The sequence below is a fragment of the Aotus nancymaae genome, unplaced genomic scaffold, assembly GCF_030222135.1.
Source record: "Aotus nancymaae isolate 86718 unplaced genomic scaffold, 86718_ANA_hifiasm-v0.15.2.pri h1tg000108l, whole genome shotgun sequence".
In the NCBI taxonomy this organism is placed as follows: domain Eukaryota; kingdom Metazoa; phylum Chordata; class Mammalia; order Primates; family Aotidae; genus Aotus; species Aotus nancymaae.
The window spans coordinates 19917381-19933988 of NW_026988523.1; positions in this window are offsets into that span (position 1 = coordinate 19917381).

The following is a 16608-nucleotide window of genomic DNA, read 5'->3' on the forward strand; positions in this document are numbered from 1 at the left end:
TTTTATCCAGAAAAAGTTTCTCAAAATCCTTAAGAATCTTCTGTGGGCCTTTTTTCCCTATTGTTATATGCATTTCATGAGATGAAAAGAACAAACACAGCAAAAGTGCATTGTTTTTTCTTTTCTTGTAATCTGAAGAACAGTTAGATTTCGAATTTTTAATTGCTTGTTTTACAAAATTTTTTTAGGAAATAGTTAAGGCCAAAATTATACCTACATTACACCTATCTTTGAGGTTAACTGGATGTTCTCTAATAATCACGAAGATTTATTTATCTTTAGGCAGTTATTGACAGTAAAGTAATTAGGAATGTTTAGAATTCACCATATTTCAATGAACTCAATAACAACACTGACTCACTATTAAGAGAAAGAACAAAGAAAATAGGAAAAGAAAAAAAAAGAACATCTCTGGATACGCAGCTGAGAAACTAGATACATTCAATGATATAATAATGAAAGTCAATCTTAAAACCGTATTGTAAAGAATAAGTCAGTTACCCTTAACCATATACTCAATGAACTCTAGGACGTTGAATTATGACTGTGATATGTGGAGTCTGACCCTGAGGCTCCTTTTTAAAAGGTTCTGAAAGCAGACAGTATTTAAACGCAGGGTGCTTTCTTCCAAAATTTATGAATCAGGAGGATGACATCAGCTCTGCAGGAATTTTTCCTAAAATCTTATGATCAAGATGCATGATTGAGATTCCCCTTATTTTTTCCTCTTTTTTAGAACATCTTTTTTGCCCCCTTTGTCTTTCCAATAGTTAATTTTTAAAATTATTTTCCATGTATTCCAATAAAAACCTTCAATTATTCACATTTTATTAAAACCTCAACATACAGTAATATCAGGATGGTCTAAAACATTGAATTTTTACTATAAGATGTAAGAGTTTTCAGCTGTACTAAAAAAACACAACAAAAATATGTATTTTGTAATATAGCTCTTTATGGCCCACAGTAAAAAATACAACAAATCAAATTATAGAGGCTGGACACCCCAACAAATTTGATGGCTAAATAACAAAATTATCCTCAACTATATTTTTCATAGTGTATTATTATCAATAGGGTTTCCTGAATTATAAGAAGTTAAATTTATCAACCCTTCCTTTTGTAATTATTTTATATCCTTGTTTATAAAATCTTTACTGATCTCACAATAGCAAAAAATATTTTCTTATGCTTTTTATTTAAACAATTTATTAAAGAGACTGTATTTCGTCACTGTATTTCAAAGAACTAAGTAAATTACATGACTGTAAACCTATGGGTTCCAAATATATTCTGTTGTCTATTCCATTCCATTGGTCCATTTGTCTTGTATGAATATAAGACTGTCAACTACTGTAGCTTCATAACAATTTTAATATCTGGAAGTGTAAGTCCTCCAAATTTGATTTTATTTTAAAAATTGCCTTGACTGGTAGTCTGCATTTTGAATGATTGTAAACCTATGGGTTCCAAAAATATTCTGTTCCATTCCATTGGCTCATTTGTCTGTCCTTGTATGAATACAAGACTGTCAACTACTGTAGCTTTATAACAATTTTAATATCTGGAAGTGTAAGTCCTCCAAATTTGATTTTATTTTAAAAATTGCGTTGACTAGTAGTCTGCCCTTTTAATATCTATTGGTTTTGAAAAATAAGCATGTTCAATTCAGCCACGAAAATATCTGATGAGAGTTTTATTTGGATTACATTAAGCCTGTAGATCAGTTTAAGTACAACAGTTTTGAGTTGTGATATGAATATTTTCATTATCATTACACTTGAAACACTTAAAAATGTCCATTGAGATTTTTCTATTTGACTGAAGAATTATTTAACATTGCATTACTTGACTTAAAAGAGGTTGGGTTTTTTCTTTTATCTCTTTGTTACTGATTTCTAACTTAATTCTACTGTGACCAGGGAACACACTTTGAATTGTCTAATTCTTTTAAAATTGAGAATTGCTTTATGGCTCACATATGTTAAATGTTTCATGTGCGTTTGTAAGAAATGTGTACTTTGGGTTTGTGCAGATATTCATAACTGTTAGATTTTCATTTGAGGAATTAACTATTGATCGTTATAAAGTTCCCTTTTTATCTCATTTAGTATTTCTCATCCTAAAATACACCTGTCTGATATTAAAATTTGACCCTCTACTTTTACAAATCTTAGTCATACTTTATATCTAAGTGACAGTCATTTCGGTTTTGTGTTTCGTATTTACAGTCTATGGTTATGTCTGCAATCTTTTTATTTGTTGATATGACAGATACAGTTTTACTTTTAGATTTTTTACACGATTTAAAAATGTGTTCCCCTTTTAGTAATTCTAGTCTCTTTGTTTTGCTTTATGCAATTTCTTCTTCTAATATTTAGGAAAATTTCATTTTTTTCTTTCACCGATGACATATTAGACTTTTTAAATTTAAACAAGGTTTACATTGATGTTCTACAGTGATAATAAAAAATCATTTGAGAGACAACAAGAATTGGTGGAAAAATACTCCAACTTCCTAGTTCCTTTTTAGAACAATTGTTAGGTTTGTGTTATATGGTTTCTCAGGCGGTTCCCAGATGAATAAATTCTTAGTTGTGCCCAGCAGTACTCCACTAATTATTAAACACTTTATTGTCTTTCTACACTTTCTTGCTTGCTTCTCTACCCCTTCATCATACTTCTTGTTATTTCTTCTGGGGAGAAATTAAAATAGCCGATCTTTGAGGGGAGATGCTACCAGGGGAAGAAGGAAGGCCATTGCCCCAGTCCTACCACCTTATAAATATGACGGTAACAAGAAATCCTGTCCTGGAAAACTTAACACTAAAGCTATTTGCTGGGAGAAGAGTTTTTACGTATCAAACGTTTTAAGCAGTAGTGTCAGAGGTGTTAGAACCAGAGTCACTCCATCTTGAGTGAGGGCTAGGAAAAATGAGGCTGGGCCTTGCTGGGCTGCATTCCCAGTAAGTTTTATATTTCTAGCCTCTAGATGTTTATGGTTAAGGGAACAGATTGATAATTACTAAAGAGGTCCAGACTTAGGAGTGTGCTGATATCTCAAGATCAGAAGCATCCTAATTTTGCTTTTAAGATAATAATATAGATTCTTGTAAAATAAAGTAATTAATAAGATTCATCCTTTATTATAAATCTTTGTAGCAGAGCACATCTCCTGTGATTGTTTTTGTCCTATGTATAAACAGCATTGTACCTGGGGTGGATGCATTCCACCTCTTGCTTTCAGGAATGCCCTACTCTGTCTGTGGAGTAGCTATCCTTTCACCCTTAATAAACTTGCTTTTGCTTTGCACTGTGGATTTGCCCTGAATTCTTTCTTGAGCAAGGTCCAAGAATCCTCTCTTGCAGTCTGGATCAGGACCCCTTTCCAGTAACAGAATGTTCCTAGTTTGAACTTGCTTATTGTTCAAGAACCTAAAATCTAAAGATTTTGTGAGCTATGACTCTGGAAAATCTCATAAGCTGTATAACAGTCTAGGATATTATGGCTGTAATTCATATATCTCCCAGAGGCCTCCTTATTACTTTAGTCTAGATAGCATGTGTACAATATGAGAAAGAAGGTTCTAGGGAGCAGGTCTCAGTTTCCTAGACCTCCCACTAGTTCACTTCTGGCTTTTGATTGCTTATTTTTTAACTTCTTCATAAAGCTTGATCATGGGTAAGATCTCTGATTTTGTGAGTCTAGGTTTAAAGTCTGAGGCTTTGTGTCAGTTCACCTCCTAAATAAAGTATTTACTCAAATATTTGTCTTACTGTCTACTTTTGAGAGAAACCACACAAAGGCACCTTCTTTCACCTATACCTCCTGCTACAGATTGGGTTCTAAAACGCAAATTCTGAGACAAACTTAATGGGCAACATATTGCCCCTAAGGAAGCAAACACGTACAGGTGATTTATCTATAACACTCTCAACCTTTTAACCAAGGACAGATCCTCCGTTGAAACCACATCTTGGTAGCATATCACAGCCATCACTACACCGCCAGATTTATTATGATTATATTATTTTTACAATATCCTTTTTTTCCTTTTACTTTCTAGTCTACATTTTTAACCTTTGAATATTATTGCAAGGCATTCATCTTATTTTGACGGCTATTACGTATACAAAATATCAACTTTAGAGTAAAAAATAGAAAAATAATGCATAATCTGTCACCTTTTATAAGGTCAAAGAAGTGAGTGTACATCTCATCTGAATGAGAAATGTATATATGAAAATGCTATTTAGTTTTGTTAGCCATTCCGGAAATAATAAAGCCAAAGACAGTGACAAAAGTCTAACATAATTTGTCAAATTTACTAAAGATAACGGAACAAATATAGTGTATTAAATTGATGCAGAAAAATCATAAAATTCAATTTTAGCAATTATATTTTTATTGGTAACATCTATACTAATGAGAGAAAAGACATATAGGTTTATTGTCACATATCCAAAATCAAACAATTCAGGACATCCAAAAACACTTATATGCTAATATTTTTCATCATGCACCATTTTCTCTAGAAGCTAGAAATTTGCATATGCCATATACATGAACCAACACTCAATATCTGGTTTTGCACCCAAAACCAGGGAAGCAAGCATCCAAAAATATATGCTAAATAAAGTATCTGAGGGTAAAAAGATCTTCTTTAGCCATGAGCTTTCTGTCTTCTGATAAATTCATTTTTATCCTGTAGTAAGTGGAGAACATTAAAAGTTTTTTGGAGGACAGGCACAATGCCTCAAGCCTGTGATCCCAGCACTTTGGGAGGCCAAGGTGGGCGGATCACTTGAAGTCGGGAGTTCGAGACCAGCCTGGCCAACATGGCGAAACACTGTCTCTACTGAAAACACAAAAATTAGCTGGACACAGTGATGTGCACCTGTAATCCCAGCAACTTGGGAGGCTGAGGCATGAGAATCGCTTGAAACCTAGGATGTGGAGGTTGCAGTGAGCCAAGGTTGTACCACTGCACTCCAGCCTGGGCAACAAAGAGACTGTCTCAAAAACAAAACAAAACAAAAAAACAATACTCTGAAAATGAAGGCAGAGGCAACCTTAGAAACAAAGTTTTCCTTGGACCTTTGCCTGCTCTCCTGTCTCTCAGTCCCTGAGGTTAGCCGAAGAAACTAGAACCCCTCTTCCTCAAGTTGTGTCAAAGAAACCAGAACTCCACTTCCCCAAAGCCAGCCACAAGACTAAAAATACTTGTTTTAACTTTCCCTCTGCCTCTCTGTGTAAAAACTGGCCATAAAAAGTGATCTAACCTACCTTGCTTGTTCCAGAGGCAGTCCTGCCTGCAAGCCAGAAGGGAGGACTCGGCTGCATGCTCAGAGAGGGCAAGGAGGATCTAGATGAGCTTTGTTGAGTTTCCTCACTTAGTCTATTAAGATTAGACCATACTCTTTGTCCAGTCTTAGTTATACACAGCTGTCCATATTTTGTTGAAGCTAAGCATAAAAATAGACAGTTTCCCCTGTGTCCTTGTGTCTTTATTCTAAAGGCTATTACAAACACATTAAATAAATTAATATGTCTTTACACTAATTAACTTGCCTTTTGTGAGTTAATTTGTCAACTAACCTTCAGAGGGCAAAGGGGAACTTTCTGCTTGAACCTTACACTGTAGATTAAAGGAAAAATTATTAGATACTAATTAGTAACAATACTAATAAGATGGAGTGAAAAAATTCCGTAAGTTCATATGTTTGTATAGACAAAGAATGATGAAACGACACAATAAATTGTTCATTGTTCACATTGAAGATTGAGGAACAGGTATCAGTCTTGAATTGAGCACTTTAGTTTTGAGTAAATTTTTCTTTCATCTCAGTTATTTGAAAAAAATAATTCCTGAATGTAAACAAACAGCTGACAAGGAATATTTAGTAAATAACTTCAAGACGACATTGAGAGCAAGTTTTGATGTGTGATAAGCGTGAAGAGCAAAATATTTTTACTAAACTTTGATTTCTCACTTGGACAAATATGTTGATCTTGGTTTCTTTAACTGAGATTATGAATACAAGGTTAGGGATGTTTTCTTGTTGTGAAGGAAACCAGAATATTTTACTCCTAAATATGCTTCTTCGGCACATTTTGAAATGACTATTCAGAAGGGCTGCAAACACAAGAATAGCCCTGAAAAGCTGTCTTCTGTGGGGGAGCTTTGCATCTGTAGCGCGAATCTACATTAGTAACATGAAGCAAACAGCAGAAGCAAATAGGCTTACTCTGAGGCTCCTCTTGGCCAGATCTAGGTAAGATTAATTCACAGGAAAAGAGCCTAAAGATCTGAAAGAGAAACTTCACCACAGGCTACCTACCATCTATTCTTTCTGAGGGCAGCTGTGAGACTAACTGATATTTTCATCTGCAAAATAAGGCAGTTTTTGCCTGACATGTTTTCCTCCCTTCACTCTCCCATGACTTTGACATCACCTCTGCTCCCCACCCCTAGAATCCCAGGGATCTTATTCTTTCTGTTATCTGAGGGTGGTGCAAAAACTTCAGTCATCTGTCCCTCCTTTGAGCCTCATGTTTTGTGTATGATTCCCATGTCCCTATACACATTAAATTTGTACACCTTTATTTCTTGTTAATCTGTCTTTTAGTATAGAGGTACCACAGGTAAGAATATATGAGGGTTGAGAAAAGATATTATATATATTTTTTCTTCAGTTTGGTGAAACAGCCAGAAGACTATAGGACTCCCCTTGCTCTAGGACCTAAAGATGGGATTCCCAGAGGCTTCAGAGGAGCCACCAGAATAATGTAAGATTTCCTACCAATGTCAGTTTCTCCCAGATTTCTATCTGTGGTATCTTGTTGACAGAAAAAGGTAAATCCTTTTCCTTGTTCCTTTATTTTTCAGTCTCAGGCTATCAGGAGGAAAACATTTATAAAGAAATTATTTCTTCGAATTTGTGACATTTGTGGATTTGTTTCAGGTGTCAATTGATTATTGATCTTTAGAATTCCAGAGATGATCTCTTTCTTTCTCGTCTCCATCTTTTGTCTGGTTTGTCATAAGGAGCAAAATCATGATAAGCTTTTACTTTTAGCTTGTTTTTAGGTCTTAAGAAGTGAATTAGTCTGTTCTTACACTGGTATGAAGAAATACCTGAAACTGGGTAGTTTATAAAGATAAGAGGTTTAATTTGCTCATGGTTTCACAGGCTGCACAGAAAACATAAATGGGGAGGCCTCAGGAAGCTTTCAGTCATGGCAGATGGGACAGCAAGTATGTCTTACATGACCAGAGCAGGAGGAAGAGGCAGCAAAGGGGGAGGTGCTACACACTTTTGAACAACCAGATCCTGTGAGAACTCACTATCATGAAAGCAGCAAGTGCGAGTCTTCCCCTGTGATCCAGTCGTTGCAGTCTTCTTAGTCCTGAGTTCAGCTAGGTCCAAGTTCTTGTCCCACACCAAGAAGAATAAGGCATGCGGACACAAGAGGGTGAATGGAGTAGGATATATTAAGCAAAGGGAAAGCTCTCAGTGAAGCAAGAGAATCTAAAAGCAGGTTGCCAGAAATGGAGCTGAGTTCTGGGTCTCTTATGTGGCAAAGACAAGGAAGGCTTCTGTGAGCTCCACCAAAATGGAAGGGGTAAGCTTTCCTCTTTGGGGTATTTGATCTGCTCATGCCTAGGGTTGGCCATAGTGATTCCATCTTGGTTATTACCCATGAATGACTAAGTGGAATGGAAGGGAGGGGGGTGTTAAAACCACAATGCTAATGTCACATTAATGACACTGTAATGAGTTGGATGAACTTAAGGACATTTAGGTTGATTTATTGCACCTGCACCTAAGTTGGGACAGTCCTTTCTGAGCAGACATCCTAGCATAAAAGGAACTTTTTAACTCCATTTCTTTCTGTTAGCTATAGGGGCTGTGAAGGTGCAATCCCACAGGTATTTTTCACTCCAAAGACCCTCCCTCTCTAGCTGCCTAAGCAACTTGTAACTGCCTCCTGTCAGTCACCTCGACCAAGCCCCTCCTTCAACATTGGGAAATACAACTCTACTTGAGATTCTGGAGGGGATTCAAATCCAAACTATCTCAAGAAGCTTGGTTTTATAAGCAGTAAAAGTATTTTCTGGTATTTGACACCTAAGAAGACATAGTTGGGCTTATATAAGGACAGACAGTCAATTGGCAGTTGGGTTTGAAATGTCTGCTCACTTGAATGTGCCAGTTGTCATGTGAATTTGTCTTAATTGTCTCAAACTTCATTGCCTTGCTAATAAAGAAATCTCTGCTTTCTTAGGATATCTTTGGAAAAAACTTTAGATGTTGAAAGAGACTGAATTTTTGTACCCTTTATTGGGACATAATTCTCGTGTTTGGTTATAAGCCGTGAAAAGGCGTACTGATCTTGACCCACAACTGAAACATGCAGGTTTCCCTTGAAACAGGTGAGTCTGGCTCTACCAGTCTCTGGCAAAAGGCCAACTGCTTTCAGGGCAGAAAGTTTGCTACTTACATATTGGAAATACTGTATTTTCCTAAAGAGACTTCAGATTTAGGAGAATTAGATATGTTCAAGGGGTTGTCAGAAATATTTGTTGGCAATTTTAAAGAGTTATGAGGATTGGAGATGCAGAAAGGGGAATCATTAGCGGTAGTTGAAGACGTGTCTTAATTTTCTGTTGCTCATTAAATGGTTGTATCTGCGTAACTTATAAAGAAAAGTTATTTATTTTTACAATTATGGAGACTGAGAAATTCAAGGTAAAGGGAGTGCCTCTGGGTAGAGCCTGCAGAGACCCCAAGTGGGCCACCTCTTAAACACCCCACCTCTCCGTGCTGCCACATTGGGGGTTACATTTCAACATGAGGTTGGAGGAGACAGATATTCAAACCTGACATTCCGACCACGACTTCAAAATACATGTCCTTCTTATATGCCGATACATTCAATCCAGTCTCATAACTCCAAAGTCTCAACTTGTTCCAGCAATAAATGTAAAGCCCAAAATCCAGAGTCTCATCTGTGACTCTGTGATGTCAAAATAAGTTGTCAGTTTCCCAGATACAATGGGAGTATGTAATGGGGAAAACAAACAGTCCCATTCCACAGCAGGAAAAACAAGCCATATAAAAAAGGAGTGGAAGACCTTAAGCAAGTCTGAAATCCTTTAGGGCGAACATCAGCTCTTAAAGCTGGGGAATAATCTCTGCTGAATCTGTGCACCACCTCCAGGAGACAAGGCAGCAGTGGCTGGGCCCTCGATGCCTCAGGAAGCCCCAGCTCTATGGCTCTGCTGGGTGCAGCCCACATGGCTACTTGGACAGGTTGGAGATTGTTGCTTGAAACTTTCTTAGAGAAGCATTTAAAGTTTCCGGTAACTCCACAGTTCTGGCGGCCCAGTGGCGGTCCCACTCTGATGGCTCCATTAAGCATTGCCCCAGTGAAATCCCTCTGCGGCAGCTCTGACCCCACAGTTTTTCTCAAAATTGCTCTACTGGGGGCTCTCTGCAGTTTTTTCACTCCTATGGAGCTTTGGAGCCTAGGCTCCAAAGCTTTCAGTAATATTTTTTGAAATCTGGGTGGAGGTTGCCGAATCTCCACAGCTCTTGCTGTCTACGAGCCTGCAGAATTGTCAACAGGTAGACGCTCTCAAGACCTATGGCCTGTACCTACTTGATGGTGGTTCCATCATTCTGGGCAGCACGTCTGTGGACGATGCCTTGGGCCCATCCCGGAAAAAAATTTTTCCCTCTTAGGCCTCTGGATCTTTAATGGGTGGGGCAGCCTCAAATATCTCTGGGTATAGTCTTGCTTTCATAGCACCTGGCTCCCTTCTGTTTGTGCCTTTAGCAAATGGTTGCTGAACTATAACCTTGATTTTCTCTCCCAAATGTGCTTTTTTACTCTTTATGTGAGACTTTTTCAAATCTATTAGTTTTGTTTCAATTTTGGTAATAAATTCCATCTCCAAGTCATTTTTAACTTTCAGAGCTTTATGTAAGCAGTTAAAAGTAGCTGTACAGCAGCCTGAATGCTTTGCTGCTTGGACATTTATCAGATAACCCGGTTCACCACGCACTTTTCATGGCCTTCTTCTCTTCTTAAGCCCTCATCAGAATCTAGGCTCTTTATAGCCTGCTCCTCCAAGTTCTTCCAGTTGCCGTCCATTACCTACTTCCAAAGCCACTTCTACATTTTTAGGTAATTATTCTGAGCTTCTCAGTACCAATTTTCTGTCTTTACGTATGTTCGTAACAATACGTTATGCTATGTAATTTCTGAAGGAAAATAATTTATTTCTTACAGTTATGGAGATGGAGAAGTTCAAGGCCGAGGGAAGACATCTGGTAGAGCCTTCTTGCTGATAGAGACTCGGCAGAGTCCCAAGGCAGGGCAAGGTGTCATATGGTGAGGGGACTGAGCGTGCTAGCAAATGTCGTTTTTCCGCCTCTTATAAAACCAGAAGTGTCATTTTCATCATAGCTCATTAATCTATTGACCTGTTAATCCTAGCAAATGTCATTTAAGAAATTTTTCTTCCTCTTATAAAACCAATAGTCTCACTTTCATAATAACCCATTAATCTATTGACCTATTAATCCTAGTGGATTTATTCATTCATGAGAGTAGAGCCTCGTGAACTAATGACCCCTTAAAGAACCCCTCTCAGTACTGACATGTTGGGCATTCATTGTCAACATGAGTTTTGGAGGGAACAAATATTCAAACTATAGCAACATAAGGATGAGAGTGTCTAGGAGATAGCTCAGAGACAGTGCAGAGGGTGAGAGGAGGCCAGGGCCGGCAGCACAGCGCTGAGACTCACTGACCGGAACGTGACAGCTCCTATAAAGGCTTTTAAGAACATGAAAAACGTTAGCTGCATTGCAGTCTAAGTGAGAAAATGGTGACGAAGAGATTTTTAAAAACATAAAAATATAAAGTATGAGTCTACGAATCACAAATAAATAAACCTTCGATACTTATTTCATCAAATAGAAAACTCAATCTTTGTATAAATCTCAATTACTTTGTATATTACTAAGAAAAGAGAAATGCTGCCATTAAAATTTGATAACGATGCTTTCTTATAATATCAATTGTAAAACCCATTCTGATTTCAGAGGTGTTAAGACGTGAGAATGATGACAAATGATGGTTATGATTGTGTGCCCTGTTACATCCAGACGGCGCTGCAGCAGTTATGTTCTCTCATTTGCAGCTTCAATCCTTGTGATTCGCCTGGATCATTCTTCTCTGTCTACACTCTATTGTCCTGCTCAGTATAAAACTAAACACTGCAAAGAAACTATAAGCTTCAGCTCAGATGAACTGGGCAGCTCAGTTTTCTTGGTTGTTTTTTTTTTTTTTTTTTTTTGAGATGGAGTTTCGCTCTTGTTACCCAGGCTGGAGTGCAATGGCGTGATCTCGGCTCACCACAACCTCTGCCTCCTGGGTTCAGGCAATTCTCCTGCCTCAGCCTCCTGAGTAGCTGGGATTACAGGCACACGCCACCATGCCGAGCTAATTTTTTGTATTTTTAGTAGAGACGGGGTTTCACCATGTTGGCCAGGATGGTCTCTATCTCTTGACCTCGTGATCCACCCACTTCGGCCTCCCAAAGTGCTGGGATTACAGGCGTGAGCCACCGCGCCCAGCAGTTTTCTCTGTTTTAAACGACAAAGGCATCTATTCAAATCACTCAAATTGTTTTCTTTCCTATCTTATTCAAATAAGATAGAACTTTTAAAATAAAATTCCTCTCCTATCCTCCTTGTATAAAACTTTGAGCAATTTCATTTTCCACAGCATATATTATAATTTTTCCTCACTTTTTTTCTTGTGAAAAGATTTTGGGATATCTTATCTTCCCCCATTAAATGGGTATAGAGTGTTTCTTATAAGAAGGACATATAATGCAGTGGAAAATCTTTATATGCCCTTTTTGTAAGAAGAAGGTGATCCAGTAGAATATGTAACAGCTGTACAATAGTGGATAACATGCTTATCCATTCAATTCTCCTTGAAATTCAGCTAACTTCTTTGTAAAAGAAAAAGTGATTTTATTTTATTGTGTTTCCTGGTTTAATTGTGAGAAATTAATACCTCTAAAGCATAGTTTCCTGTGTTTTGATACCATGTTATGAGTATGGTTACTTCATTATTTTTCTAATTTACCTTTGTGTCTCCTACATTGCCTTCCATGTCTTTGTGCAGAGTAAATGCTATACACACATACACACACACACACACACAGACACACACACACAGACACACACACAGAGACACACACACACACACACAGACACACACACACACATACACAGTCTCTCTCTCTCTCCACCAGATTGCTTTAAAATTCCATTTCTTTCTGTGCAGGACAAATAATAACAAGCTCACATTCAGCATTATTTTTATAGAAATGTGCATGGTCTCTGTAAAATCAATTAAGAATCCTATACCTCAGGATTTCAGGTTTTGAAACATTAATACAAGTTATAAAGAAATGTCTTTTTGACACAGTGCCTTGTTAGCTACAGAAATCTGTCAGTACGGACTTAATAGTTAGCCTGTATACAGCAGAATAAACTCCTAGAATTCATTTCTTTACGGGGTGTTCCACGGTGGGTTGTATCTGCAGTGGTTGGGGGTATCTGACATGGAATGGAGATGAAAAGCAGCGTTGAGTGGGAGCCTGTGAATAAACCAAGCTTTCCTTGCTCAGAAAATTCACCTCTATCTTGGCATATTGTCTATGAGAGTTCATAAAGAGCACAACTTCAGGATTACAGGTAAACATCACAAAGGACATGTTTTAATAGCGTCACCTTCTTTTCCTTCACCTTCTAGTGGGGGAACAAATGAGTTCCCTGAAATACAATTTAAACGGATTCATAGAACAAATCTCAGCATCAGTGTTTCACTCAGCGGCAATTATCCACAAATGGTCAATCTTTCCAGTTAAATAGTAAGTGATGGACTAAGCATTTATGTGTTTTTAATGCTGCCATAATAACATCATGAATCATTTAATTGCAGTGCTCAAAGTTTTCATTTTAATGGGAGCTCTCACCACCATAACCATCATCAAGAGGCCTTGGTAAAAGTGCCTTTCCCAGATCATGACATTGCCCACTGAGAGATTTAAGGGAAGCCTAGAGAGCTTCTTCCCCATTTTTGGCAAGTAATTTTCCTCTGCCACAGCACCATCTGTCTCATGATTCACACTCCCCAAGAGATTAATTACTAGGAAGAGGCAATGATTGCAATGGATTGCTCCCATTACCCTAAGAGAACGACACTAATTCCACCTTTTGTTGGCAACATTATTTATTCATTTCTCACCCTACATCTAAAACGTTATGATGACCTCTCATCATATGTACTCCCTAATCTGACCTAAGGTCCTATCACTTCTTAATCCCACAAATACTTACATTATATTTTCCAGAACTCAAAGCCAAATCTGTATCTCCAAAAACTTCTCCAAATATTCCTTTGACCTTCTTGATTTAACTGGAACGCAGGGTAAATGCAAAAACAAAGACAAAAGCCGTTGGGGCTGTTTTCTTCCCCACACTGTGTGTACCATGAACCCAAGGGGATTCCGTCTTCTCTTCTGCTTCCAGACCTCTCATTCTCCCTCTGTTCTCAAACAAACCAACAAAGAGAAAACTGCTCTTGACGACGACTCTCAGAACACAGCACTGCCGTGTTATTAACATTGATAAAGTTTACAGTCTTTCTTAAACAGTGACTATTTTCAGGCATTTATGCCAGGCTTGTTTTATCTCTCAGTGAGAGTCCCTGTTTTCACTCTTGGTTACTTAAACAACCATGTTGACAAAACATTTTAACAATAACTGAATCTCTTCACCTTCAAATGACTTTTTCTCCATCTCACCTTAGCTTACCACTTTCATCCTTGTAATGTGGAATCTCTTACTACTCATTGCTGCATATTCCATTGTAAAAATCTCAATTTTAAGTATTCTGCTTACTAAACCACCAATTACTTATCTTTCTTGCTCTTTTTTGCTATAACCCTAACTCACTAATACTCAGTTTTATTAGGGTCTTGAATCCATTAGTCCTGACACTTTTCCCTATGCATGATTCCATTCTTGCTAGATACCTTCCTCTGTATTTTGCTAAGTCTTCGTATGACCAGGATAAGCTCACCTTGACTGCACTTCAGATGGGTTCCTCTTTTTTATTGTAGGCCTCTAGTTAGTCTCCCCTTCGTTTTTGTTTTTGTTTTGAGATGGAGTTTCACTCCTATTGCCCAGGCTGGAGTGCAATGGCGCAATTTCAGCTTACTGCAACCTCTGCCTCCCAGGTTCAAGCGATTCCCTGCCTCAGCCTCCCTAGTAGCTGGGATTACAGGTGCCGGCCACCACAATCAGGCAATTTTTTTTTTTTTTTGTATTTTTAGTAGAGACGGGGTTTTACCGTGTTGGTCAGGCTGGTCTGAAAACCCTGTCCTCAGGTGATCCAGCTACCTCTCACAGTGCCGGGGTTATAGGCATGAGTCGCTGTGCCCAGCCGGACTCTTAGCCAATTGACTGTAGAAAACTCACAGTTATAAATTGTTTCTTTATGCCTTTAAGCTGTAAATCTCATCCCAGCCTCTTGCCACTTTTACAACCTAGGAATGGTGTAAAAAGGGCTTATCTCTCTGAAACATGATAATCAAGAAAGCAAGTGCCACATACCTGGGTCTGTGTTCAAATGTAGGCATCTGACATCTTCCGCAGGAATCAGTTATCAAACACGGAGTCCTAATCATGTTGAAGTCTTCTCATTTCTTCTACTTCCTTATCTCCAATTCCTTCTTGAACCAACTCTAATTAGGCTTGTTACCCTTCTGAGGGAATCACTCATGTCAGTATTACTCATGTTCTCTGTGTTGCCAAAGCTTTAGTCAACAGACTTCTTCTCATCTTACCCGATCTCTCAAATGACTGCCCCTTTGTTTTGTTTTATTTATTTATATTTTTTGAGACATAGTCTTGCTCTGTCACCAGGCTGGAGTACAGTGGCATGATCTCGGCTCACTGGAACCTCTGCCTTCTGGGTTCAAGGGATTCTCCAGCCTCAGCCTTCTGAGTAGCTGGGACTACAGGTGCGCAGCACCATGCCCAGATAATTTTTGTATTTTTAGTAGAGATGGGGTTTCGCCATGTTGGCCAGGATGGTCTTGATCGCTTGACCTAGTGACCTGACTGCCTAGGCCTCCCAAACTGCTGGGATTACGTGATCTATTGTGCCCGGCCTACTCCCGTATTTTAAAAATACTTTCTTCACTTTATTTTGTGACAGTATATTTCTGGTTTACCTCTTACATTCTGACTACCTTTTTCAAGTCTCCTTTTCTAGCTTCTTATTTTCTGCCCAACCTCTAAATACACTAGTTTCCCAGGACTGAGTAACTGGCTCTGGCCTTATCTTTTCTATCTTCACTCATTAAAGAATATCTCCTACCGGTCATTATTTAAACAGCATCAGTGGTCATTTTGTTTCTATTTCTAAACTCGTCCTCTTCTCTGAGCTCCAGTCTGGTGTACCCAACTGTCTACTTTGCAGATCTATTTTCATAATAAATACTCATCTCAACTTGAGACATCAAAAATAAAACTATTGATTTTTCTTTTTCTTAACCCTCAAAGGTTTTCCATCCTCAGTCTTCCTGTTTCAATAAATGGCAAAACTAATACACAGTTTGATAAGTTTTATAAATATACTCTGCCATATAACAACAAAATAAAGACAAAATATTTTATCACTCAGAAAGTTATGTTATGCCTCTTTGCCATCTTCTTCCCCTATTCCAGCCTTTGGAAACTACTGATCTGATTAATTTTTACCTTTTTTAGACTGCTGTATTGTTGGAATAATAGAGTGTGTAGACTTCTGTGTTTGACTTCTTTAACATAACACGAAGTAGCTGACCTTCGTTTGTATTGCTGTATATATTGATAGTGGCCTGCTTTATATTTCTGAGTAGTATTGCATTCATGGATGTGCCCCAAATTTTGTTCACTTATTCAACAGCTGATGAATTTTTTAGTGCTTAGTAGTTTGAAATTATTATAAATAAAGTTCTTATAAACATTTATGTACAAGCTTTTATGTAGTCATATGTTTTAATTTTGAGTAGTTAAATAGCTAAAAGTGAGATTGCTGCATCAAATGTCAAGTAGATACTTAACCTTATAAGACACAGCCAACACGTTTTCCAAAGTGATTGTACCATTTTGCATTCCCCAAAACATTGTAAGATAGTTTTACTTCTCTCACATCCTCATCAGCACCAAGTATTATCATTCTTTTTAATTTTAGCCATTCTAATAGGCATGCCATGGTAACTCATTATAGTTTTAGTTTCTATTTCCTGATTGCTAATAGTATCACATACTTTTCCTGTGCTTATCTGCAATTTTATACCTTCTTTAGTGTCTGTGCAAATCATTTAAAAATTTCTTTATTTTTTAGTTTGTGTTATTGAGTAATAAGAGTTCCTTATGTATTATATATACAAGCTCCTTTTAAGAAATATGTTCTTCAATTATGTTTTTCAGCTTGCAGCATTTTTCACTTTATTTTGGTGTTTT